A 20,204-nucleotide genomic window follows, 5' to 3' on the forward strand; every position below is an offset into this window, starting at 1 on the left:
AACCCACCCTACACTCACCCTCGTGCCACTGAGATCCTCACCATGCTAGGAGATCCTTAATGTAATTTAGTATTCATGATTTTATCTAAAAATCATAGTTATTTTATTATTTTTCTGGATATTCAAATTTTATATTATTTAGTTTATTTAATAATGTTTGTTTGAAATTTTTGTATAGATTGCAAAATTTGGTACGTGTTATTCGTGAAATTAATAAAATCATGAATAACCATTGGGGAGGGGCTTCTATGACTTATACCAGCACTCCATCACCTACAAAAGAATTATGATGGAATGAATTTAATGTATATGTTTCCTTCAGTTGATATATCAAATTATATTGAATATATATAATCATTTATTATTTTTCCAATTTTAGCTAGTATTTAATTGGGATTTATCTGAAAAAATGAAAATCAAGCGGATCTTTAAAAAAAATGCAGGGATCACATTCGGCATGTTCTAAATCATGCCAAGACAAGGGGGAAAAATGACCGTGTATAACCGATGAAAATTGGACGAGGATCCTTAATTTTTGGGGAACCGAGGAAAGTAAATAAAGGAGTCACCGGAACAAGGCAAATCAAACATTTAATTCTAGTAACTCATCTACTACATATGTGGGAGGCTCCATAAATATTGATGAGCATTCATGCAGATTGATAAATTATTTTATAAACACTACGTTACTAATTAAATTTAAATTATTACATTATTTCTAACAATATATTTTTATACTAAGAAGATGGGGAAAGAGCCACTTTTTATTGAGACTTTTACTCGTACATTTTAAAAGAAAGATAAGACTTGGAGCGGGGATAGAGCTAGAGCTATGAAGGTTTGGATTTTAACATTTAACTTAACTAGATTCTAATAGTTATGTACCTTCTCTAACTTATTATATGTATTTGTATTTCAATACAGGAAAAATATGATGAGCTAGAGCTAGCACAGAGAAGTTCAAGTGCTAGTGATAATAATGATGGATCTGAGCTCTCAATAGGGAATGACCTGAATATCTAGTTGGAGGCGAGTGGAGGATCCAAGGGTGGAGGATATTGAGAATGAGTTCTCTGAGCAGAACTCATCGAGTTGCTGGCACATCTTCTTCCACCCCACCAGCAGTAAAGGCATAGATAGAAAGTCTAACTAAAGAAGTTTCTAATTTGAATGGCATAATTTTGCAAAGGGATGAAAAAATGAGAGAAATGCGCCGACAACAGAATTTTATTATGCGACATCTTCAATTAGGCTCCGCTCTGAGTCAGCTTCCTCCTAGTTCCGGTGATGATGATGATTCTTCATAGGCCTAGTTGTATATCATTTTAATTTTTCTCACAATTAGTATTGCTTTAAATTTTTTTCTATTTGTAAATCTTTTATTTTTTTATTTGATCCAGCAGGATAACGACACCTCATCAAGGATAAAGTCATAAGACCGGTTCATTTTTAAAATTAAGAAATCTTAAAAACTGATTCATCCACAGGATAAGAAAAATATCTCGAAATATTTCTTAAACAAATATTTTAGAATCTTTCTAAAAAATTGAAATAGATATCTTAGAATATTTCTAAATGGATGTTAATATTTCGGGGATCAAATACTATAAAAAGGTAACTCATGCCAATGGGTAGAGGTACATGCACATATTTACCCTAATTTCTTTAAGTCATAAGATTCCTTCCTTACGTCAAATTCTAACTTGAGCGTCGGAGTGGCTTGTCGGGACCCAACTCCGGCACCATTCTAACCCTCTTTTAGAATGCTTTTCAGGTCCTCTCATCTCTTCAGGCGATTCTCTTCGAGGAGCGTGCACAGTAGCAGTTCTGAATCGGCGTTTGAACCATCCACGATGTATTGGCCGGAACAAATTGGCGCTGTCTGTGGGAAAACTGAGCCAAGACGCTGTGATGGTTAACACCGGAAGAACTAATGACAATCACGGCTCCGTTGGAAAGAAAAGTTACGACGAATATCCCCTTTCTGAATTTTTCCCCCTCTATCCTCCTAGCAACAGTAAAAAGCCTCCTCCGTCAAAAGCTAAGTATTTGAAAGTTTATTTTATTTCTATTAGACTTGTTAATATTACCTTTTGAATAACTTGGATAATTAACATCTTTATCCGATTATGGACATCTAAGAGAGGTTCTTTCTAGTGCTCCTCCCCCTGCTAATGCTTGTGCAACTTTTAAAGTATACGATCCCAATCAAAACCCTATGGCTCCTTGTCTTCCTTAGACTGCCATCACTGATGAGTTCTGGCCGCCGAGTAGCCTTCATGGGTAAACACATCTCTGGCGGTTGCCGCCACCCACATCATTCCCTCTTGCGCGCGCGACACACGGGTGTCACGTCTGCACTGCTCGCCGCCACACTAAATGCCTACCACCTCTCCTAATCCACTACGACCTCACAAGAGTTTCTACACGAGGAGCCTCTTTTGCCCCCTCCCGAACTATCGGTGATCATCAACATCGTCGGTCGCTTGCGCAATGTCATGCGGACAAGAAGAAGAAGTAGATATTTTTGGACGTGGTTATGCGGGGCCATCATACCTGGATCAACATCTCCTCCGTCAGTTCCTTCTGCTTGAAACACCAGAAGAGCCTTCACCCATTAGCTATGTACGGGAGATCGGCAGCTTCTGCTTCAATTGGGAAGGACCCAATCGCGTGGCAAGATTTTCACCGTCCTTGACTACTATTTTCCCTTTTTATTTCAGTTACTTCAATTTTATATTTCACAACTTTGACTTTCTTGCATGCATAAGAAAATAATAAAGATAGCAACAGACACAGGAGCAATTCTATAGTTCATGAAGATTTCTTAGAGATGACACATTTTATGACAAGAGCAATCAATTACCAAAGCAAGTCATCAGATTGTAGGAAGTTCTTGGCTTACGTGAATCTAAATCAGAAGTTTTTGTGGTCTCTGAATTCACAAACAAATTGAGGAGACATTATTCTGATCAATCATCTAGTTATAAATATTATACTTCATTATCGTTACTCTAGAATTTTGGATGAACTCAATATGACCTGATTCACATAATGATGATCAACTTATAATCTCATGGAATTCTCACCGGCAAGATAAGTCATTTATTTCTCATAACCTAATTTATGTTTTGCAACGTCATCACTAGATAGTTGATATATTTAGTGGATGAAATATTTTTCCTGTCTATGCTCAAGTCGGTATAAACATATCTAGCATGATTATCTTCTAACTAAGCTATTGGATGCATATATTTAGAGAGCTGCATATTAAAATTTTCATTCATTTGCCCCTTGTGATGTTGTTTATTGGCAAAACTTGTCCTTATACATGCAGTATGGTTAGTTGCTTATCGCATTATCTCCCAACATGGCTCTAAATTCATCAGCAAGTTGGTAGTAGATGGATTATTCTTTTCATTGAAAGCAGACCTTACTTACTATTGATATATTATTAAAAAAAAGAGGTATTATTCTGGTCACTCATTTATTTACAAAGCACTTATGTATGTTCTTGATATCTTAAATGCTGACAAGGTTAGCATCTATCATATGGTAAAAGCTCGACATAAGCATACAAACTACATATATGTTTCTTCAATTTTTACTAACCCCTGAGTGAGGGACCAGTCTAGTTTATAATATCAAAGATATTTATGCATACCTAGAGGATGAACATATTTGTGATCTTGCGAGTTCCATCAGAAGCATTGCTAGGTCTACGGATAATAAAACTCCCGATATTATTTTCAATTAGATTTCTTGATAAATGCAGTTATAACCTGCATCGGTAGTTTTTATTTTACCAAGCACTTTTATTATCCTTAGCATCATGGGCGTCTGAAGTGGCAAGTTGATATCTAAATTTAGATTTTAATCATGAAGCTTCTTTATTGGACAATGTTTGGAATTCGTAGCGCTACAACTAAGAAGGAAGATGACAAAAGTAAGACATTCAATTATATGCAGTCTCAGAATTTATTGAATCACTCGGTTTTGTTAAAAGGTCCCTAATATGACATGGGAAAAAGCTCTTGTTATATGTTCTATTCTGGCTCTTCTGGACTTCTGGTGCCTTCAGTCTGTTTCTTTATGCAAGGCTAGCTGGGATTTTTATTTATATTTCTCATATTTCATCGATTTTGTTATATTTCTATTTTGGCTCTTCTGGACTTCTGGTGCCTTCAGTCTGTTTCTTTATGCAAGGCTAGTTGGGATTTCTATTTATATCCCTTAGATTTCATCGATTTAATTTCTTATATATTTCTATCAAACTTATGATATGGGAATCCGATCTCAGCATCTCCAAATAAGCAATTCATTTTATATGAAGGGTAAATTCAGATGCTGCTTTTACAACTTCTAAAGCACAAGCTATGGATCTTATCTTCTCAAGAAGAACAGGAATTTCTTATACAAAGGAGAAAGGAAATCGCAATCAGTTGTATGTTCTAGAGTAAATGAACAGGGCGTGACCTTTTTCGTGGGATTCTAGAATGTTGATTAATTTGTGCTCTTGCAAAACTTATTTTTTGGAGCCTCCATCGGTAGTCTCAAAGAACCTTTTTCCGATGAGATAAGTCTCCTTACTCTTATTGTCATAATATTCTTTTATAGTTTTGTTCATATGGTGAAGATTATTTGATGTAAACATATCTTGAATTAATAACAGAAGCTGAGTCCTCTCGTCGGTCACGAAGAGGAATCTCTACATATTCTTTTTATTGATGCCTTAATCTATTTTACAAATTTTGCATCATAATCAGTTCTCAATTTTCAACCTATGCAAATAAAATATATCCAAGACATGTTGAATGACCAACTAACGCTATTTCTGCTCTTATTATTGGACTAATTGTTTATGGAATTGACAGTCTAACAAAGATGATCATAACCCTTAGATTAAAAGAAGAATTGTTCAAAATTCAATTATAATGGATTGTTGCAGAAATGATCAAGGCTTTTAAGATGTTCCATCCTATAATACTGGTAATTCTAAATTCGTAGCAATATTCTAGCTTCCTAGTCCGAACAAATATTTGAAGACAATGAAGACAACTAGGGCAGTTAACATATTTTTTGAATCATTAGCGACGGTGTCAGCTCAAGACATATACTCTTTAATAAATGTCATTCCTATCATTATTAAAGTAGAGCCTCAACATTGAGCATAAGCCTTTCTCCGAATCATCAAGATATTTTCTTCAACACTCTTTATCTTATAATTCATTTATCTGATTACTAATACTCACAGTATTATTTCATTTAATATTTGTTTTCTTAAAATGTTTCTAAAAACTCTCAAGTACTTCCAAAAACTCTCTTGGTCTTGGACCAGCAACATCTATCAACAATCACTTTTATCAAGGCTCAATCTCCCTAAACTAGGACATAATCGCGGCCAGGGTGCAAAAACCAATTGATATTACAACTACTATAGTTTGGAGATAACTCAGAAACTTCCAATTACTCTTCAGTTGCTATTTTCTCTTAGCGTAAAATTTCTTTCTCTCAAAGATGGTTCAGATAACATTTCTTCAACAACAGGGAAGATTTTTTCTTTATCGGTTGAGATTCAGGCTTTCTTACAGCATCTTTTGTGGACAAAGACCCAGTATCAGAATAGTTATGACTACATGATGTTGATTTTCATGACGTTATAATACTTTAGCCTCTCTAAATAGTGTTGGGATTTTATAACTCCTAGCAAGACCTCGATTTTCATTTGCTTTCTCTATCAGGCTTATTCATCATTCACCCTTGTTATTGAGCTGGACATTATTATATCTCTACGAATTATCAGGATATCTTCTTTAACTCTATTTATTTTAATTCATTCAGCGGGTCATTAATCTTTATAGTATTACTTCATAAATTTAATATTGAAACGTTTTAAAACTCTTAGGCATGGAACTCCGAACCCTAAGCTCGATGATTTTGCCTTACGACAGGTTGGACCTCCGAGCTTCGCGTTCGATGACTTTGCCTTACGACAGACTGGACCTTCGAGCTCAATGCTTGATGACTTTGTCTTATGACAGGCTGGACCTCCGAACTCCGTGCTCGATGACTTTATCTTACGACAAGCTGGACCTCCGAGCTCTGCGCTCGATGACTTTGCCTTACGACAGGCTAGACCTCCGAGCTCCGCGCTCAATGACTTTGCCTTATGACAGGTTGGACCTCCGAGCTACACGCTCGATGACTTTATCTTACGACAAGCTGGACCTCTGAGCTCCGTACTCGATGACTTTGTCTTACGACAGGCTGGACCTTCGAGCTCCATGCTCTATGACTTTACCTTACGACAGGTTGAACCTCCGAGCTCCGTGCTCGATGACTTTGCCTTACAACAGACTAGACCTCCGAACTTCGTGCTTGATGGCTTTGCCTTACGATAGGCTGGACCTCCGAGCTCCATGCTCGATGACTTTGCCTTACGACAGGCTGGACCTCTGAGCTCCGTGCTCGATGAATTTGCCTTACGACAGGCCGGAACTCTGAGCTCCGAGCTCGATGACTTTGCCTTACGACAGGCCGAAACTCTGAGCTCCGCGCTCGATGACTTTGCCTTATGACAGGTCGGAACTCCGAGCTCCGCGCTCGATGACTTTACCTTACGACAGGCCAAAACTCCGAGCTCCGTGCTCGATGACTTTGCCTTACGACAGGCCGAAACTCCAAGCTCCGCGCTCGATGACTTTGCCTTACGACAAGTCGAAACTTCGAGCTCTGCGCTCGATGACTTTGCCTTACGACAGGCCCGGAGCACCGAGCCCCGAGCTCGCGACTTTGCCTTACGACAGGCCCAGAGCACCGAGCCTCAAACTCGCGACTTTGCCTTACGACAGACCCGAAGCACCGAGCCCCGAGCTCGCGACTTTGCCTTATGTTACCTCATCAATGTATCTCGATAACAACTCAACACAGTCTAGTCAGTCGGACCGCGCCTCCTTCAACTAGACTAATGGGGGAGGCTTATGATCCAGCGGGATAATGACACCTCATCAAGGATAAAGTCATAAGACCGGTTCGTTTTTAAAATTAAGAAATCTTAAAAATCGGTTCATCCATAGGATAAGGAAAATATCTTGAAATATTTCTTAAACAAATATTTCAAAATCATTCTTAAAAACTAGAACAGATATCTTAGAATATTTCTAAATGGATGCTAATATTTCGGAGATCAACTACTATAAAAATGTAACTCATGCCCATGGATAGAAGTACACGCACATATTTACTCTAATTTCTTCAAGTCATAAGATTCCTTTCTTATGCCAAATTCTAACTTGAGCGTCGGAGTGATTTGCCAGGACCCAACCCCGGCGCATTCTAACCATCTTTTGGAGTGCTTTTCAGGTCCTCTCATCTCTTCGGGTGATTCTCTTCGAGGAGCGTGCACGACAGCAGTTTTGAACCGGCGTTTAAACCATCCACAGTGTATTGGGCGGAACATTATTGATTAACATTGTTATTTTATTTCAAATAGGATTGGTGAAACCAAGGATGGCGATGAAGTAAGTATTTACATATTATAATTAATTTATACAAAATAATATTTTTTTATTTTCTATTCTAGGAAAAGAAAAAGAAGCTTGGATGGAGAAGACAGTGAAGCAAAAAGTATTGTCCAAGGCCGATGTCGTGGACGATGATACTTTTTGATTCTTGTGGTTTTGAGACTTTGTTAGTTGTTTGGATACTTTGTTGGATGTTTTGAGACTTTGTGTTAGATGTTTTGAGACATATTTATTCATGATGATGTATTGGATGTTTTGATGTATTAGATGTTTTGAGACATTTGTATTCAGGATGAATGTTTTGAGACTTTATGTAAATGTTTGTTAAATATTGATTTATGTTTCATTGAAGTATGTTTGTTTGTTTGTTTGAATGTATTTGTTTGTTAGGTTGTGTTTATGTGTTAAGATGTGATTGATTGGTTATGAATTATGTAATGAATTGGTTGTTTTGAAATGAAGTGAAGTTGCATATGTAAACAGGGTTGTATTTGTAAATATGATTCATATTTTGATAGAATGGAATGAATCTGTAAGAAATTTCAATGGTTTGTGATGAATTTTGCGACGAAATAAGTTTTGTCGCAAAATTATCATAATTTTACTGTGCTATCGAAACTTTGACGATGAAACAGAAATTCATCGCCAATTTGGCGATGAAAATCTTCTTTCATCGCCAAATTGGCCATGAAAATTTATTTTCGTCGCCAAATTGGCGATGAAAGGAATGTTCGTCGGCAAATTAGCGACAAATTTCTATTTTCATCAACAATTTAGCGACGAAAATATATTTTGATCGCCAAACTTGGCGACGAACATTCCTGTCGTCACCAACTTTGGCGACGAAATAAGAAATCCGTCACCAATTTTGGCGACGAAAACTCTTTTCGTCGCCAAATTGACGATTTTCCTGTATCCTCTCTATTGCAACGAAATCAGTTTTCGTCATGACATTGACGATGAAAATAAATATTCATCACAAAAATAGCGACGAAATGAAATTTTCGTCACAAGCTACAAATAGTGAATTCTGCGACGAAAATATTTTCGTCGCAAAATTGCAACGAATTTGACCACGAAAAATTTATTCGTCGTAAAATTGGCAACGAATCAGTTGTTTTTCATCGCAGAATTTTGCGACGAGTTATTACGAATGAAAAAAAATTTTGTCACAAAATTCATCGTCAAATATTTTTACGATGAAAATATTTTTTTTCGTAGTAAAATTCGTCGCAAACTGCCCTTATTTTTGTAGTGTTTGTGGCATCCAACATCGGACAAGCTAACCCCCCTTTTCACTAAGATTCTGAAGAAGAGCGATGTGTTTGTGCTCCCTAAGGCCTTGTCCACTTCCAATTCAACCACGGCCATACCAGAGTTGTTGCAATCACTGCTTAAGTAGCCAAAACCCCGTTACCATAACCGTTTCAAATGCTGTTTTTGGCTTAAAACCCTCCATATCTGATGAAGTTCTCGCTAAGGCATTCCAAGTGGATCAGAAGATTGTTGACCGGCTCCAAGCTCAATTCTGGATGGATAACAACAATTAAATTAGATAGGATCGGAGACATGTGTGATTAAATATATTATCAATATCGTTACTATGCGTGGGTTGGAATAACCAACATAATAGATTAACTTAATAAAGTAATGTGTTGTATAATCATTTAATTTATTTCAATAATGATGATAATAAGAGATTTTATTTGAATAATGATAATATGAGATTTTGTTTGAAACTATGGTTTAATGATGCCAAAAAGATAAAAGCATCAAATTTAATTATCATCTTTGTACTTTTTAAATTAGAAATTAAGTTGCAAATTATATGCTTGAATATGACTTAGTTAATCAATGTAAAAGTTTGTATGGTATATCCACTCTACCCTATCTTTTTTTTCTCAACATACCTAGCTTTGTCGACATGCTTAGTTCAATTGAGATTTCATAGCACATAAAGCTTGTTTGATTAATTATAGGTCATATCCATGTGATTTGTCAATCCATCTAATTGTATGTTTAACTCAATTGGCTTTCTTGAATCGTCTTGCACATAATTAATCCATTGAACTTGGTATGACTAGTTTGCTTGAGCTACCTAACACAATGACAATTCCACTTAGCATGCTTGGTATTTCTAGCTTGATTGGCCTACTCAACTTGATGACAATTCCACTTAGCATGCTTGGTATTTCTAGCTTGATTGGCCTACTCAACTTGATTGGCACTACTGGCCTAATTGACTTAATAGACACTACTAGCTTGATTGATATGCTTAGCTTAGCTAACCCACTTGGTCCTCTCATAAAATGAAATCTGCCTAGACCACCCAAAGTTTGTTGGAACTTGGAGATGGCTAGAGGGGGGGTGAATAGCCTTCTTTTCGAAAATCAGGAGTTCTTTTCTCCTACAACTTTCGTTAGTGCGCAGCGGTATAGCAAACAAAACGAAATCAAAGAAGACACAACGATATACGAGGTTCGGGGATAACTTGCCCCTACTCCTCGGCGTGTCCGTAAGGTGGACGAAACCTTGATCTTCGGTAGATCACACCCCGGCAAGAAAACCGGCTAATCAATTCCTCCTTCTCGGTGGAGAGACCTCTCCACAACAATCTCAAGGATGTATATTAGGTGCAGAGATTATAGAAAGGAGAAAAGACAACCTGAGGCTAATACAATTCGAACACTTACAGCCCAGCCTCAGTCAAGAACCACCAGCCACCCAAGAGCAGTAAAACAGTATTCACGAGCTCAGGCGGAAGCTTCGGGAAGAACACGAGCAGGGAACTCAACCAGAGCGAGCAACGACAGCTAGGGTTTCAAGTATGCGCAAGTGTTGCTTCTTCCCCCTTCAGTTCTTCTCCTTAAACCTGTTTGCTTCAACGGACTCTGAGTCCACTGCACTGATCCAGCTGAGCTTACCAGCACCAACCTCCTCAGCTCACTCACTGATCGGTCTCCTGTGCAGCTCAGAGCTCCGCCACGTGGTTTCCCTCAAAAACAATCTCGACAAGCTGAACTCCTGGAAAGCCAAGCCTTGACCCTCCTCTTCGTTCAAATTCAAACCCAACTGCAACTTCATCAGAAGATTAGCGAAGCAAAGCAAAGAAATCGGAATGAGTACAGCAGGAAATCAGGATAAAGTATAATCGATCAAGCCATCGATTAAAAGTCGTAGTCCGTTTCTCATTCAAGCGTGTAATCGATCGACTGATCGATTACACAGGTTCTTAATCGATCGGCCGATCGATTAAGGAATGGTAATCGATCAGTTGATCGATTACCAGCACGCTAACTCGGTTTCTCAGTAAACCGCGTAATCGATCACCCAATCGATTAAATTCGGTTCTGTGGAATTTCCCAAAACTCACAGAAGGTTCCGTAATCGATCACCCGATCGATTCCACTACAGCATAATCGATTAAGTGATCGATTATGCCTCAATCTGTGGGTTTTCTCGAGTTTTCACAGTGAGTTCGGTAATCGATCAAAAGATCGATTAACATATTAACACGCGCTCACAGAACGATCTGTAATCGATCACAAGATCGATTAAGGTCTGTAATCGATCAGATGATCGATTAATCCACTCAGCCTTGGTTTAATCGATTCACTGATCGATTGAAACAGGCTTAACTCGATCAGGTCGACTTGAGTCTCACCCGAGCCAACCGCGCTGGATCACGTAATCACGAACAGGCTACCCAGCCTCCTCTGATACTGATCCGATCCGAGGACAGGCTATCAAGCCTTCTCGGACCATAGTCCGGTACAGAGAACGAGCTACCGAGCCCTCTCTGACCTACCTAGTCCGGTAGTCCGGTACAGAGAACGAGCTACCGAGCCCTCTCCGACCTAATCCGGAGAACGAGCTACCGAGCCCTCTCCTACTCAAAACGGTCCAGAGAACGAGCTACCGAGCCCTCTCTGACCTAATCCGGAGAACGAGCTACCGAGCCCTCTCCTACTCAAATCGGTCCAGAGAACGAGCTACCGAGCCCTCTCTGACCTAATCCGGAGAACGAGCTACCGAGCCCTCTCCGATCTCATTCTTTAATCGATCAATCTGAATATGAACTTAAATCGTTGTCAACATCAAAACAACAATCAGGACAAAACTGCATCAACATTGGCGTCACCAATTGGCGAAAAATATTTTCGTCGTCAATTTGCGACGAATTTAGCGACGAAAATTATTTCGTCGCCAAATTCACTAAAAATGGACCCACCCATCACCCGTTAACTTAGCCAAATTGGCGACGAAATTGAATTTTCATCGCCAAATTGGTGACGAATTATTATTTCGTCGCCAAATTGACGACGAAACAGTAATTCGTCACCAAATGGCGATGCCGAATGGCCCTAACATCAGGCCGGGACCTTTTTCTTAGCCGTTTCTGCGATGAATCATTCCATTCGTTGCCAAGTTTTCGACAAATACTACTTTCGCCACAAATTTAGCGACGAAATAGCTTATTCGTCGCGAAATGGCGACGAAAACTTGTTTCATCCCAAAGTTGCAACAAAACTAAATTCGTTGCTAAAATCGTTGCAAATTTGTGACGAATGTTGAATTCGTCGCCAATTTCATTGTTAATTGGCGACGAAAATTTTTCGTCGCAAAGTTTCATCGCAAAAAGACTGTATTTTTGTAGTATACTTAATCATGATGAAGAGACAAGCCAAAGACATCAAACACAAAAAATCTACAATCAGAAAATAAGAGTAAAGTGTAGAAGAACTCAATTGTAAATGTCATCATCGTCTATGGAAGATCCCTACGTGCTCTTCGATGATCAAAATCTCTTGGCTCTTAGACATCTTGGAGTCTCTTTTGGGGTCTCCTATTACGAGATCTCTGCCTCTTCTTTAGTTGGTGCTCCTTTGTTTTATTTGTAGATACTAAAATATAACAAACTTTTCTAAAAATAAGAGAGGGCATTGTCACAAAACCCTAATATTTTACGGCCATGGTGGCTACCACGGACTGGCCATGAATCACGTTGGAATTTTTCTCATCAAGTCTTAGGATGCACCATGACCGTGGCAAGTGCCATAACTTGGTCGTGATTCTTGTGACTTCTTCTGGGTGATGCTCCAATAGTAATTTTGACTCCTTCTGGGCAATGCAATCCATTAATTAATTGATTATCTTGTATTTTATTAATCTACGTGCCCATTAATGTTCATCTTTGAACTATACAATATTTCAAACCTTCTCCTCTCCCACTGTATACTCGCTCTCTTTCTCTCTATATATATATATGTATATATTTTTTAACTTAATTAATCTGCTTGCTCTCCTTAACAGATGGCAGTCAAAATCCTCTTCACTGTTGCTCTCCTTAGTTTGGCTTCCCCTCGTATAGTATGGGCCTCTGATCCTAGTCAATTCCAAGACTTTTGCATCGCCGATAACAGCTCTAAAGATTAATAATTTTTTCTGCCCTTCTTAATTTAATTTAGCTGAATATTTTTCGAGTGGTTCGTTTGAATTTTGCTCATTGGTTTCTGAGGTAGCGGAAACTATTGAATTCATGGATTCGTACATGAATATTGAAAGTCACCTTTTAAAACTTATTCATTCTATGGAAGAATATCAAGAATTAGGAAAAGTATTTGTCGTTCCCGAATAAAGAGATGATGATCAACTCCACAAGATCAATTTTACTTTGATACCAACTAATGTAGCGGATAATTATTGAATCTGTTGATTTGCATATGAATACCGAAAATAATCTTCTAAATCCTGTTAATTCCATAGAATACTAGGAGATAGACAATCAAACTCGACGTTTAGGAAGAAAAAACGCTGTCGTAAATATTATTGATAAAAAACTATCTCAAAATAACTTAACATGCACTTAAATAGATACATAACCTAATTAACAAAAGATGAAAATATTTCTAAATCTTAACTCAGCAAAATTAATAAAAAAGGACAAAATTTTTTCCTTTGTTCTCGTATCATTCTCCCTGAGTTAAAAAGAATTCATCTTTGAGTTCAGAGTAGTATCAGGTGATAGTCCAAAAAAAAAAAATCATATAATATCAATTCGATAAAATTTCCTAACAGCCGTTGCACTTCTACTGATAAATTTTGATACTGTTGCATTGTTCTTGCATAGTAAAACATATAAAGAACCAATATTATCGGGCAATACTACAATCGGCAAATCAAGCTCCAATATTCCTTGAGGTTGGAGTATCTTTATTGTATTATTTGAATTTTCAGCGGAACATGGATTTATAAGCAGGTCGATTTTCAGCGGAAAGTTAAATTTATTGTAGTGTCTTCTTGGAAGATACCCTTCCACAAGTTTGAATGTTTTAATCATAACATAACACCCTCCCATAAAGATCGATGTTGAGAATGACAACATATGGATATTTAATGTCTGATTGGGCCATTGCTTCTGATGACAACTCGTATCCATATGTGCTTATGTAATCACTAACAGAATAACCATCTTCAATTCCTCCATGATAGCTCTTTTCCAAATAACTATGTAGTACAAGAGCGACTAATCCTTCCGGATGATTCAACCTCAATCTTCCTTCAAGATCCGTGGATCTCATGAAATTTGATTGTTCGATCAATTGATCTGCCCGATCAATCGACTGAACCTCATACCTTCCTTTACTAAATGATATGATCTTATCCGATCATACTTTCCAAACTTATTCAGTCGACTAATCCTCCTGATTAGTCGATTGAACTTCTATTTCCGTTTAGATTTAAACACGACCTGATTTGTGGGGTTTTCTCATGATCGGTATACCAAACTACTATTTGATCGATCGAACCTTTTAGTCGACTGATACTGCTGTTCAATTAACCAAACTCTTAGGTTATACCCAAACTTTATTTTTTTTTGTAAAGTTAACATAACAAAAATCTTACAAAATAGAGTTAGAATAGTTATATAGATGCATGAGTTGTTTTAGCAATTAGGCTGTCTGATCTCGACCTAAAACTCCGAGTTGCGTTCTTAGTTGAATCATCACCTAAGTATTTTGTCCCAACTAGGACATGTCAATCAACTAGTAATACAAAACACTATACTTCGATTGATCAAATACACTAGTCTGATCGACCCCGCACAGTCGACCAGAAACTTTGTTTTTGTCACACATGCTTGGAGTTCACTTTTTCAAGACTTATCATTACCTAAGGTTCACTCCCTTAGAATTTTAATGTTTCTTAGAGTTTACTTCTCTAAAACTTCTCATTATTTAAGGTTCACTCCTTTAGGATTTCCTTTTACTTTGAGTTCACTCTTTTTAGACTTCTTATTACCTAAAGTTCACTCCCTTAAGAGTTTTACTCTCATCAAGCATCTAGTCACCCTTGATCTATTTGGACTTTGTCCTTTATTAGTCATTCGGTTATCTTGACCTGATTGGACTTTTCTCTTTGTTAGTCATCTGGTCAACTTTGACCTAATTAGACTTCTCTATTGACTAAGTCAACTTTGATCAAACTCCATTAAATCTATTGTCAGACAAATAGCAAAACTCTGTAGATTGATTGCACCAACAATCTTTTTTTTTATGTTTGATAATATATTTAAGTTAGACTAATTATTTAACCCAACTTTTTAGGTCTTATGCCAAACTCAAAAGAATTAGAGTTTCTAACTTAAACTATTCTTCTCACCCTTTGGCATACATCAAAAAAGTCTACTATCTACATTTTGACTCCTTAAAATCTAAGGATCTCATTTATTTTGCACCAACCATATTTATCAGCTAATCTTTAGTCAAACTATCCAAGACCATTATACTTGTCAATATTTTTTGAAAAACCTTTTCAAAATATTTTCTGTTTATGGTGTTTCAAATCGTTTTCAAATTTTTTCTCAATGTATTTGCAAAATATGATTTTCTAGGAGTTTTTACAAAAATAATTTTCAAAGAACAATTTCAAAGAAATAGCTTTAAAAAATAATGTTATATATATTTTCAAAGTAATTATCTAGATTGTTCAAAAATATATTTCTTCAAAATATTTTTTTTCAAACTTTTGTAAACTATGATTTTGAAAGGATTTTTTGCAAAGTAATTTTCAAAGAATAATTTAAAGAAATAACTTTGAAAATTAATGTTTAAACACATTTTCAAAAAAAATTTCAAAGTGAAAATTTTGAAGGGATATTTTCTAAAATATTTTTCAAACACACTTTTGAAAACATTTTCTAAAAACATTTTAAACCCTTTAAAGATATTTTCAAGAATTAATTTAAAATGAAACCTTTAAAAGTTGGTCTTTTAGTAGGGCTCTCTAACTTGATATTTTCTTAGAACATCCTTGTTAACCATAAGAAAAACATCTCTAGAGGTTCCGATTAACCTATAGACGTTATACATCAGCAAGGAGTAAGTCTTAGATTGTCTCCTGGAAACTATATTTCCAACTGATAACTTGTTGAGGTCCTTGTTTATGTTTCAAGGCTTCATTCCAATTGGAGGAAGTAGTTCCTTGAACTTGTTTCTCTATTCCTAATAACTTATTTTCGATAAGTGAGCAATGCTATTATAGTGTTATTTTGCTGGGTTTGTATATGATCACTTTTCACAAGTATATCAACTCTATAATATCCATCTTCTTTTGTTTTAGAATATTATTGTGTGTATTCTAAAGCCTCATTATAATAAGTGTTTTCAAAGTTTATTCTGTTCATTCATACTTGATTCATCAAGTATGGCATGAAGGGTTTTAAGTTCTTCATCTATCTATCTGTGTTCTATTATTGGTAATCAAATCTTTGATTTACAGTAATAGTATTTTTGGATTGAATTTCTAAGTTTCTTGGTTTGTTCTCTTCAATCAAGTTTGAAAGGATAAGTAGGTCTTGCTTTGTAGGAATGCTGTCTAAGTGAAGTAGACCAATCTTTTTATTTAAGAAATCTTGCATTTCCTTAAGGTACACTAAATTCTCTTTGATCTCGACTAATAGCTGGTTTTTACCTACCGGTTATTAGTGTTCTTTTCTTATATGTGCAAAATGTGCTTTTGCTGAGATTCATAAGAGCTTCCTAGACTAATGATACCGGATAGGATAGCGATTATCCTATGGGTAATATTGAATCCATTGGTTTGATTGTGAACGCCGAAAATAATCTTCTAAAGTCTATTGATTCTAAAGAATACCAGAAGATAGATAAATAAACGACACTACTAAAAATATTATTAATTAAATCAAAAAATTTTTGTCCCTAAACATCAACTCATAAGATGTTTATATAGACCAAAAACTCTAACTTGTAAAATAAAAAAATTCTAATAGAAAGGAAAATTTTTTAATGAACTCGAAATCCTAAAAATTTTAAACGGACTTAAAAATTCTAAAATAAAAAATAAAATTTTTAAAAATTAATAGAAAATTTTTAAAACTACTCTAAATACCTAAAAATCTTAAAAATTATTAAAAAAATAATCTTTAAATCCTCTTGCATCAACTAATAAGTAAGTCGGTAATAGAATTTAGATGAAAGTTATCTATGTGTAAATAATGATTGTGGGTTTTCGTTTAACTAACATGTTGATAGTAATTATTCTTCACGCACAGAGTGTTATAGAGCTCGATTTAAATAGTCTAATTTTTTATTTAACTAGAAGGGATCATAAACTAAATGTCCAAAAAAAAAACCCGCTCTAATACCAATTTAAAACCTGTTTCAGATCCAGAATTTAATATGAGCTCATCAAGTGATACCGAAATAAATAAACAATCCTTTTTTTCTCAAAATTTTTAAAAATGATAGAATATTTTCTTAAAGATTAGATTATTTGTCGATTCATTCTTTCAACAGGATCTATATTCTATTATTTATTTTCTTTTACCTTTTTTTTCTCATGAGCATTATCTCCTCTATCCGACCAGCATTTCATTATTACTAGGAAAGAAATTCATATTTTCAGTAGGGTACAGCTTTGTAGAATATAATGGTGTGAGAAATAAAATAAAACAGAAACTAAAAACAAAGCTTTATAAAATATATATATGGAGGAACTTGCCCATCATCCTTGCTTGTATGATGAGCAACTTTACGGATATTATTATTGAGAAAAAAATAGGCTTTCTATAATTTATAGGTACACCTGCCCATTCTTAAATTATGAGCAATTTTTTTTCCCAAGGTGCAACGGCAATATCTTTGTAATTATTAGATAAATTTATTGGGATACAATTAAAAGTTCTATATTAAAAATATATGAAAAAAAATCTTAAAATTATAAGATGGAGATATCTATATTGGTACGAGACCTTTTGATTAAAGCCAAAAATAAAATCATGAGGGTGTGGGTCCAAAGTGGACAATATCATACCGTTTTGAAGATATATATGAATTCCATTGGATCTAACAATAGTATCAAACCTAGGTTATGTGGGTCCATATGAGGACCCTCATAAAGGAATAATTGGGGGCTCCTAATAAGGGGGTCGATCCGTTAGGACCGTTAAAAGGGCGGGTCCGTTGGGATCCGGATCAGTAAAGGGTCCGTTGGGACCATTAAACAGGGCTACCAGGGTCCTTTATTTGAGGAGTAGATTGTTGGGATACAATTAAAAGTCTACATTGGAAATACATGAAAAAGATCTTGGGAGTTATAAGATAGAGATATCTATATTGGTATGATTCTTTTTGGTAAAGTTTAAAAATAAAACTATGAGGGTGTGAGTTTAAAGTGGATAATATTATATCATTTTAGAGATATATAAAAATATATTAGGTTATTGGACTTTCAAATATTTTTTAATTTATTTAGATGATTGATAGAAAATTTATATGGAATCGATTTTTTTTTTTTTGGGATTGGATATCTAATATCAATTAAATAAATAATGATGAGCAATTTTCTATATTTTTATTTCATAAATAGTCGTCTAACTGGATTCCACTGTATCTAGTAGCGTTAGGTTGGACGATCAAATTTCCATTGCGAAGAAGTACTTCCTGTTGACCAATGAATCAAATACTAATTATTATTCAGTGAAGTCGAGCAATATCTTTCTCCATCGTAATTAATTATAATTTTTCGATTTATTTTTTCATAGATGATCATGAGACTGATTATATGGACTGTTGGAGTGATGAATTTTATTTTTTTTATCGAAGAAAAGAACATTAATCATGGATCATGCCCCACCATTTCATTTCTTTTCATTTCATTTCATCAACATAATTAATCCATGCACTGATCGATGCCAAGGTCACCAATTCGTCACTGGAATGATTGGGACAGCATATGTCTCCTTGGGCCTCAATGTTTCATCTTCTTCTTCTATTTCTAATTCATTAAATTATCGAAAATCACAAGTCAATTGAGAAAATTAAAATTTCTCATTGCTTTATTATTATTTTTTAAGTTTTATGTCGAAGATTTGATCTAGGTATACTCAGTGATGAGTTAAATCACTACTGGTAATACAAAAATTAAAGTGTAATTATTAGTCTTGATTCAGACAGTATCCAATCAGGAATCAACAAGTGGCAGACTGCACTGCCATTAAGCAATTAATTTGTTCTCATTTTTAATTGCTTAAATAGTTTTAAATCACGATATACCATCTTTCATTTAGGTTTCACCTTCAAATAAGAATTTAAGGAAGACATTAATGGATTCCTCCTTATTCTCTTTCTTAATTCTCTGTCGATTTGTCGATTCCTCCTTATTCTCTTTCTCAATTCCCTTTGTTTCTTCATTTTCTTCTAATCACATCCAATATAGGGGCAAGTAAAGTTGTTAAAAAAAAATCTCAATGAGTAGTGATAAAATACTCAAAGGAACAACTAAAAGAATCAGAATTTGAATCTGAAATAGCAAAGCTAGAAGAGAAAAAGATACTAATTATATTTAAAATGAACTAAAGATGATCAAACTTGGTATGAAGATGCTAGCCCCCGAGCTTAATGATGCTAGGGAAAGAGCTTAATTCACAACTAAGTCTCAGTCGGGATCAGAGAGTGTGATGGGTCGATCTTCTGCGAGGGTTTGACAAGTTCAATCCGTGACTATATCTGAGTCAAGAGAGTTTGATGAGTCGACTCTCAGAGAGAGGATAGTGAGCTTAATCCGTGACTATATCCGAGTTGAAAAAGTTTGATCAGTCGACCCTTCGAGAGGGGATGATGAGCTCGATCCATGATTATATCCAATTCAGGAGATTTTGATGAGTCAACCCTCTGAGAGGGGACGACGAGCTTAATCCGCAACTATGCCTAAGTTAGGAGAGTTTGATAAAACCCTCCAAGAGGGGATGGCGAGCTCAATCCGCGACTACGTTCGGATCTGGAGAGTCGACCCTATGAGTGGGGATGGCGAGGTCAATTTGTGCTATGTTCGAGTTGGCAAAGTTTGATGAAACGACCCTTCAAGAGGGAATGATGAACTCGATCCGCGACTATGTCTGAGTTGGGAGAATCTGATGAGTCAACCCTCCAAGAGGGGATGGCATGCTCGATCCGCAATTATGTCCGAATCAGGAGAATTTGATGAGTCGACTCTCCGAGAGGGGATGGCAAGCTCAATCAGCGACTATGTCCAAGTCAGAAAAGTCTGTTGAGTTGACCCATTTAAAGGAGAATGGCGAGCTTGATTGACTATGTACGAGTCGGGAGAGTCTGATGAGTCGACCCTCTGAGAGGGGAATGGTGAACTCGATCCGTGACT

The 20,204-nt window shown here is 36.0% G+C and overlaps 1 pseudogene; it reads left to right on the forward strand.

The window, feature by feature from the left end:
• Window positions 1-9,073, forward strand: part of LOC141823794 (putative germin-like protein 2-1) — a 20,687-nt pseudogene extending 11,614 nt beyond the window's left edge.
• Window positions 9,074-20,204: the final 11,131 nt, after the last annotated feature.

Source organism: Curcuma longa, chromosome 3, assembly GCF_044706935.1.
Source record: "Curcuma longa cultivar G26 ecotype Majalengka, Jawa Barat chromosome 3, ITB_CL_G26_1.1, whole genome shotgun sequence".
Lineage (NCBI taxonomy): Eukaryota > Viridiplantae > Streptophyta > Magnoliopsida > Zingiberales > Zingiberaceae > Curcuma > Curcuma longa.